Here is a 9011-nt window from a genome sequence, read left to right as displayed (position 1 = left end):
CCTCAAGGGCTCCCCGTCTGAAATCCCCGAGGAGTTTGAAAGGCTGCTCCGGCCTCTTCTGCTCTCCCCCAAAGCGCTTCCCGCACAAAGTCCAAGCGGTGCTTTTAGGCCTTACGACCTCCTGGCCTAGAGGTGCCCAGGGCCGTTGCGCTCAACTAGGATCGGGACATTGGGTCCTTCCCGCAGGCTTCGAGAGGGTCTCCCCTCGGCGGGAGAGAGAGGGGGGAGGGGGCGCTGGGTGACTCCCTCCAAGGGACCCCCCCCTCGAATTGTAAAGACGCCCACCCAGTCCCATCATCGGCCCTTGTGATCTTCACTGCCAGCTTCCCAGAAGTCAATGAGGAAAGCAGCCGCCCCCCCGATGTTGCACTTAATGGCTGCACAACCTGAACTGTGATTGTACACTGAAGATAGCATATAAATAAATTTTCATAACTCATTTCATAACTCATTTAATTTCGTTGTACAGGGTGCGGTGGCAATCAAGTAAACTAAACTCTTCTTTGGGTAGTTTCTGTTCTCGGGCTCAGCCTCTTTTGGGGGGGGAGTGGGAGGAGACAGGCATGGGGGAGCTGGAAGTCCAAGTGTGGCTGAGAAGGTGGGGCTGTCGGGATTTGGGGGGCGCGAGCCCCTGTCCAGCCTCTCAAGGGATGGGGGGGTGGGAGAATCCGGGGTGGGGAAGGGGCTGGGGCAGCTGCATGGGACTGGGGTCCTTCGGGACAGATGGGGAGATCGCTCCTCCCCTCCCCAAGGCTCTACATGTCCTCGAAGCCCCAGAGCCCCAAACAAGCCCCGTCCGCAAACGCCAAACATTTCCCGCAACCGCTTTCCAAAGCCCCGGCCACAGCCGTCGGAGCCCCCACCCGCCGCCTCAGCCGCGCTCGCTTTTCCTCCCGCCCTTCCTCCTCCTCGGCCCTTTCTTCTATTGGGATAAAGAGTCGCAGAGCCCCGCCGGGATGTGTGCAAAAGCAGCTCCGCTCCCCCCCCCGCAAAATCCCCCCGAACTGCCCGGGCCCAGGAGGGCCGCTTCTCTGCGCCTGAAGCCGCTTCGTCCGGGCACTGCCGCCTGCCCCGTGGCCAGCAGGGGGCGCCCGAGCCACTCTGGTCGCTCTAAGCCGGGCAGCGGTGGTGGTGGAGAGTTGGACGGGACGGACTCTGGGATCTTCTCAGGCCGCCCTTGGCCAGCAAAGGAAGCCTCGGGCCCCGGTCCTCGTGGGGCTCCCCTTGCAGGAGAGAAGCCCCGGCCTCAGCCGCCCTGGGCAGCCTCGGCTGAAAGCGCAGCTCTCCCCGCCTCTTGCGCTTCGGACGGTCGGAGCCTGAGCCCCAAGAGCCGCTGGAGAGACCGGGGGGGGGGGCATTTGGCCACTGCGCACCCCGGCCGGCCAAGGCAGGGAGCAGCGGCCTCTCTTCCAGCGGGGAGGGGTGGGGGCAGGGGCCGCCCCTTCGGATGCCGGGGGGGGGGGCGGGGGGCTTTCTCCGGCCTGCCCAGGGTCCCTCCTTCGGCTGGGTGGGGCGCCTGCGGGTCTCCTGGTCCCGGATTTGGGAGTCGGCCTCATCCGGGTTGGTTTAAAACCGGCCCCCTTCCTCCTCCTCCCCCCAATGTTTGCCTCTTTCCCAGCCTTATCTTTGACTTTGAGGCCGTTTCATAAAAAGCCGCGGTGGAAAACAGCTCCGGAGTAAGACGACCTCACCCTCCACAGCTGGCAGGACTGCGCGGGAAAGGGGGGGTTCCCCTCAACCGCCCACAGCCTCCCGTGGAGGTCAGCCTCGGCTGCCTGGGGGGGGCGGGCTTTGGGCCCTGTTTTCCTGCTATTATTGCGGTGCGGGTACTGAGACTTGTTTGATACGTTCGACCAATGAATTAATGAAATAAACCTTTTGACAGAACTCTTTGGGGGGGGCTTTGAATCATGATAACAAATTGAAAGGGAAGGCTGCACAATTGTGGTGACCAAGAGGGGCTTGTGCACCTCCACCATGCTCAGAGGGAAGACCAGGAGGAGGGGGGTGGGAGGGCTGGAATTGCCCCCCTCCGTAGAAGAGCAGAGCTCCTGATGACCCCTGTCCTTCCACGAGGACACTGGACGGTTCCCATTGACCTTCAGCCAGGTCTTTATTTGATTAAACAGGACCACAAAATCTTTAGGGGTGGAGTCCTAAGGAAGCAAACACAGCATGTTTGCACACTCTTGTGCGAGGGCTCCTTCAAGGGAGAGAGCCTTGGCCTCCATCCACGTTCCCACCGCTGCCCTTCAGCAAGAGGTTCGGCCAAATCCTCCCGGATGTCGGATGTGAGGGAAGCATCGTCTTCCCACCAAAGCTAAATGGGTGGATTAAGAAGACAAACTACGGCTGAGAAGGCGGCATCTTCTCATGTCTACATCTTCTCACCCAGCACTTTCAGTCCCGACTGCATGTGGATGGGACTAAGTGTCCAATCCCGTGATGGCAGCCCTATGGCACCCCTGCCACAGGTGGCACGCAGAGCCCTCTCTGCTGGCATGCCCACCATCGCCCCAGGTCAGGTCTCCTTGGCGTTTCTTCCGTCAGCTGCTGTTTCCCTGCAAACGACCAAAGAGAAGCTCACACGAAAGGAAAAGGCCTCTTGCCACGCTGCTGGTGTTGGGATGCCGTGCCTCCTGCCGGCCAGCTGTCTTTGGGTCTCTGCTGCACATGCGTGCACCTTTCCATTTGGATATGTGCGCGCACGCAGTCTAAAAGGTTCTCCATCACTGGTCTAGTCCTTGGTGAGGACTGGCCCTTGTAGAAAAGGCTTGCTTTTCTGGAAAAATACTTCAGGAAACAAAGAAACTGTGCAAATATTCATTCTGAATATTGATACTTTCTGTGTAAATGAATAGAAAAGAGGAATTTCTTGGCAGTGATGTGGGGTCCAAATAATCTCTGTTTTTCCTCAAAGAAACCACCCGCCAAAGTGGATGATGTTTAAAAATAAAAATGCATGTTTCCAGCTGGACGTGTTAGCTTGTCCGGAGGCAGCAATGAACTGCCAGGAAGCCTCCTGAGGCAGCAGAAGTCTCTGACCAAACAGAAATTGGGGTGGCAGTTCCTGGCAGCACTTTCAGTGCAGATCCTCATGAATGTTTCTGGATCAAGACATCAAAATTCAGAAAAAATACTGAACTAATTAAAAAAAAAACCTTAAAAAAAGAAACTAGGAAGCAGCCCCCATTTTCTGACTGTCCGGAGCCCAAATGAGGGCCTGGCTGGCCCCAATTCAGCTGAGGACCACGTCACTATGCGAGATGCCAGCAAAGGTGGCATGAAGGCAGCTTGGACTGAGCCAGGAGATTCCTGGTGCAATTAGGCACACCAAGATCCACTGAAGGAGCATCTAGTTTACCCTCAAGCCTAACTTCTCTCCTCCTGCAGTAAATGGGGACACGGCCTGTTTTCCCCAAAAGGTCATCTACTTTTTTATCCCCACCCCCACCCCCCCTCTCTCTCTGATGATGCTGTAGAATATTTTTTTAGATCCATTTTTCGTAACCAACCCAAATGCCAGTTGGTCACCTGTTTCTTAACGGGGAGAGATTCTTGGGAGCCAACTGAGAGTCTCCAGTGCTGTAGAGTTGATGTCATCTACGCTTGTTTAGCTGGACAATTTCTAAATGTAAAGGTTCAGAAACAAACTGATAAAAGTTAGTCACCTTTGGGTTGCAGCTGACTGCCAGCAATTTAAACAATTTATAAGGGAAGACAAAGCCATGTGCCCACAATCCGACCCTCTATTAATCATTCCATTGAATTACTTTTTTCATTGGTGGGCCATGTTTTCTTTGAAATAGTGACTCTTCTATTTGTTTGTTTTACTTTAAGGATTTACTTTATTTTATTATTGGCCACGGTTCCATTGAAACTAATTTAGCTTTTGCATTTGTTGAATTGTCCTGCAGGCGAGTTGTCCCATTCGGTTCCCAACTGGGCAACCAGGGGCCACCTGGCGCGAGTCTGCTTTCAGTGCCTCCCTTACCTGCTGGCAGGTCCTGGATATAAACATTTTCCAGGGAAGTGGGGGAGAGGTTACCTCCGGTAACCTCCAAGGGATCCCAGCGATCAACTTCAAAGTGGGCTGGGGGGGTCACGCCTTCCCCCTCAGGCAGGGTCCAACCTAGGGAAGGAATGGAGATGGCTCTTCCCGGGGGCTCCTGCAACTACCCTCCCCCCCAAGTATGGGGAAGGGGCACAGCCTTTGCATAGTAATCTCCCCCCCCCCCCAGGTCATGATTTGTATCCAGTTTTTCCTGACTCTCCCAGCCTCTCCCAGCCTCTGGGCCCCCTGACCTTTGCCACACGCCCCAGGCAGGCTCCCTGCCCTGATCGCACCCAGGTGATCTCTGCTCCTCTACAAGCTCCTGGGCTGGGAGCTCCGGGGAAGGCCTGCTGCTTCCCAAGAGGCCCCTGGAGCAGCCAGAGAAAAGCCCCCCCCTCTAGCATCAGCTCCTGGAACACCTGGGTCCCCTAAGGGGCCCCCTCATCCCACGCAGCTTCTGGCGGGACCCACGGTTAGACTGAAGAACACCAGATGTTCATCATCTCCCTGGTCCAAGGACATCACTTAGGGTGGGTCAGTCTGGATGTTGAGGGAGGAGAAAACTCTGTGCTTTGGGGCCAGGAGATTCCTGCACGGAAGCACCACTGGGAGTAGCCCAATTCTGACTCATCCCCTGCAGGAAATTTCCCCCACTTCCCCCCACCCCACCCCTGTCTGTGTCACCACACATTTTCCTTCCGTTTTCACAAGAATTTAGCGAGAACTGATGGGCATTCCCCTCCACGCGTTTTTAAGCTCAGCATGGTGGGAAACCTGGGTGGCTTCCAGGTGGCCCTTCCGCTCTCTGTGGGCCGCTCCCCCCTCCCTTTTCTGCAGCAGCTCCAATGGCAACTCCAGCCTCGGACCTTCCCCTGACAGCAGCTTCCTCAGCCTCCGTTGGTCTCGGCTGCTGCCATCTCCTCCTCTTCCTCAATTGGATGTTCTCCCCTCCCAGATTGTTGTTCGGTGAAAGACCCTTGTTCCTCTCCGTCACCTTCCGCTTCCCCCCCCCCCCCTCTTCATGCTGAGGTCATGCTGGATTTGCAATGCGCTTTTGAAAACGCAGCTCTGCTGTGGCTGAAATGTTTTCTCAGGCATTTGCTAGCAATTGTAACATTTAAGCTTCGAGGTTGCAAATGACTCCCTAGTTTCCGCTTCCTTTCTCAAAAACGAGAGGTTTCCTTTGTGGCTGACTTAAGAATCTGTTTCATTGTGTAATATAGTTTACAAGCTTTGATACTTTATGGCAGGGGCTGGAGAAGCCTTTGGCTTTGCTGCTTTTGGAATGTGATAATTCCATCATCATACGAGAGAGGGGGGGGGAGGGAGGCTTTCTCTCCCCGCTCGCCTGCAGGATCGGCCCTTCAGGTGTTTCCTTGTGTTGTTTTCCGACACTCGCTCTCCTCCCATCCCTGCGGCCGTCAATGCCCAGGGCGGCCCCGCTTTTCCACTGCAAACAGCCGCCTTCCAGGGAGGCCTCTGGAGCTCCAAGCCGCAGGAAGAGGCCGAGCAGCCCGCCCCCTCTCCCGCTTCTCTGAGTCCCGGGAGCTGCTGGGCCGGACGAGCCTCGCTGGCCCTGGGAGGGGAGGAAGCGTGGCCAGCCTTGCGCCGCTCGCTTGACGCTGAAGGAGGCCCCCATTGGGAGCCCCCGCCTTCTGCAGGGCCTACAGCCCAAGACTTCCCGGGCCCCGCAGGAGGGGGCAGCCGTCGGAAGAGCATGCGCTCCCCTTCGCTTCAACCCACCCGGAGAGCCCCTGGCTATTTAGGGGAAGGAAGGGAAAGAGCAGCAGCAGCAGCTCCATTCGGCCCTTCCTAGGATTTGCCTTTCTGCTCCTTCTCTGGCAGTAAAAAGGTACATTGAAAACACCTGTCGGTGCAATGCAGAAACGGCTGCTTCACACCCAGACTACTCCCCGCTGGCACGAGGGCCTTGCACTCCTCTCCTCCCCACTCTGCCCTTGAGGACCAGCCAGAGGAACTGGGAAGAGCAACCAGCCAGGCCCCTGGAAGGAAGCCTACCTCTTGGGAGGGGCTGTGACTGCTCTGCCCCAACCCTACAGCCTCCCCCCCCCACACACAGCTGTTAATGCTTGGAGGAAGCGCCTGGGGCTGCCTCTGTGCAGGGAGGAGCAAAGGGGGGGGGCAGCTCAGCTTAAGGGCCCTTCTGAGGACAACAGAACTGAAGGCAGGAAGTCTCCACTTTACAGGAGGAGGGGGGAATAACCAGGGTCCATCAACAAGTACCCGTCCGTGAAACTCCCACCACCACCAGCACCAGGACCCCTGCCAATTTTGTATCTCTTTTCTGCTTTGCAGATTTCCTGGGGTGATTGGGGGGGGGGGAGGCTTGACTCAAATGCCCTCCAGGGCTTTGCTTGTGAGAATGGCCCTGTTTGGCACTCATACTGGGGGAGGGGGTTGGGGGTCCCAGACATTGGTGCTCACTCAAAACACAACTCCACAACTAAAGGGGGGGGGTGGATAAAGACTCCAAAGACAAGAGTCCTTCCTTCCTTCTCCCAGTTGATGTGGGAAAAGCCTGTGCTTGAACTCTCTCTGCGCCCTGCTGAGCTGGAGGCCTTTGAGTGGCAGCCCTTCTGCAGGCAAACAGTGCAGATTGGAAGGTCCTCAAAGGATCAAGCCCTTGGCCAGGACCACCCACCCTCCGCCTGTCTTGCAACACATTTGAAAGTCATTCTGGCTTTTTGGACCGTTCCCCTTCTGCTCCATGAAGCCTACCTGAAGAGATGCCACTTCATCTGTTGACCACCTAAAATTGGAACGGCCTTAGAACATTCTTGGTTACTCAAAAGATTGTCAAGTAGGACCCACTTCTAGACTCCCCACTCCCCCCCGGCAAGGAAGACGAAGCCTTGACTGATACTTCGAATGCGCTCATTCGAACGGAGAACTTCAAAAAAACAGGTTAAGGACTTCGTGTGGCCCACCCCACCCTTTCCTGGAGGCCCAGCTCTGGCTTCCTGTGGGCTTCTTATGATCTCCCCCACTTCCTCCAGTGGTTTCGCCGGTGGAGAAGAAGTCCCGAGAACAGCGAGAAAGAAGGCTCTCTGTCCTGGGTCGGAAGACTCCTTCTCCTGCAGGCCCAACAGAACCGACTCCTTTTTACCATTCTTCAAATTAGCCTCCAAACCTTTCGCCTTCTTTCTCGCTGTTCTCAGGATTTGTTCCGGTTCCTTAGCATCATCAGCACAAAGAAGGTGAAGGATTTGGAGCAGCGGTGAAATTCGGCAGGTTCTGGAGAACCAGTAGCAGAAATTTTGAGTAGTTCGGAGAACCGGCAAATTCCACCCCCAGCTGGCCCCCAAGTAGGGAGGGGATGGGGATTTTGCAGTATCCTTCTCCTGCCCTGCTCACCAAGCCACGCCCACCAAGCCTTGCCACACCCACAGAACCAGTAGTAACAATTATTTCACCACTGGTTTGGAGGCTAATTTGGAGAATGGTAAAAAGGAGCCTGTTCTGTGGGCCTGAAGGGGAGGAGTCGGGAAAGCAGCCCAGCCAGGGAAGAGGGGCTGTGGATGTCTTCTCCTCTCTGACGGCTGCAATCAAACTACCGAAAGTGTCAAGCGTGATGCAATTCGCCATTCCTAGCTGTCATCTGACCATTTCTTCTGTTCAACATTTCGGCTCCAGTTTCATTTGGCAACTCAGTGAAATGTGAATGGCCAGAAAAATCGATCTGTTGTTTCCACAGGTAGAAATAACTGCCAAATCCAAGGGTGAGCGTAGCGATGAAGCTGGACGGCCTCTGCAGCCTCTCTCTCTCAGAAGCTCTGCTTGGACGACCACCCACTGCCCCACTCAGCCACACAGTGCTGGGCTGGTTTGTCCAGCTGCCCCCCCCCCAGGCGGTAACATTCCCTGAGAGGAGCACAGGTGAAAACCAACAGGTGGCTCAGATCCCTCTCTTGCCTCTTTAGCAATAATAAAGGAGCTCAGAGGTTTTCTTCCTGTTTACACATTTGCCCTTTTGGTTTCATCACCAGTTAATAAACAAAACACACACACAGCCACCAACAGCTTCTCTGACTTCTTGGGAAACTAATTATAGAACGGCTTTACTTGAGTAAGCACACTTTTTGTGCATAGGCAAAAGAAAAAGAAAATATCTGCCTGACCCTAACCCTGAGTAGCCGTGTCATGACTTCATTTTTGGGGCAAAATGGAGCCTTCTTTACCTTTCCTGTTTTTAATTCCCCCATTTCTGTTATGCAGCCTCCGACCCGAAGCATTCGGCACCGTCTTGGACCGCTGCTCCAAAGCGTGTAAGTGGAGCTGGTTCACCACAGCTAGCATCCTGTGCAGAGAAATAACCGCAAGAGAAGCCAAACGCCCATCTTTTCCAGGGCTCTCGCTTCCAACCTGGAGTGCCATTTGTGCCAGGTGTGTCCAAAATATCACCTGGATTTGCCAGATGTTGGGGGAAAGAATAGCTGTGGCTCCTTCGGTCTCCCTGACCAGACTTTGGATATCCATTCGTTTTTTTCCCAAGACGCCCAGGGTGGCCGATTCATCCTGAATGTCAGACTCTCGATAACAGTCTCTTTCTGAGCCCCCCCCCCGCCTGCCTGTCTATCACCCCACCTTTGTGGGATGTTTGGGGTAGATTAATCAAGTGTTGGGCAGATATTTCTGACAATTGCAGTTTTCCTTAGCATCAGAGGGCAAAAACTTTTATATTTATTAATATTTATTAACCCTACTTTCAGAAAAGGAAAACCTTCTGTATTTTTAAAATTATTTTCATACAATGATGAGCCTTTTAACCCTCAGTGTTATCCTTGGCCATTCACTGTCACTTCCATTTTTTAATGGAGTGCAACAGTTCAGAGATAATTAAATGACCCCTCAGATGGTACAGAGGCTTTGGAGCATCTCCTTCTACAGCACCGACATCCATCTAGTCTACAAAAAGTAGCCAAGCAGGATGGGAGGC

Source organism: Thamnophis elegans, chromosome 9 (genome assembly GCF_009769535.1).
Source record: "Thamnophis elegans isolate rThaEle1 chromosome 9, rThaEle1.pri, whole genome shotgun sequence".
Lineage (NCBI taxonomy): Eukaryota > Metazoa > Chordata > Lepidosauria > Squamata > Colubridae > Thamnophis > Thamnophis elegans.
Note: the sequence above shows the minus strand (reverse complement) of the source record.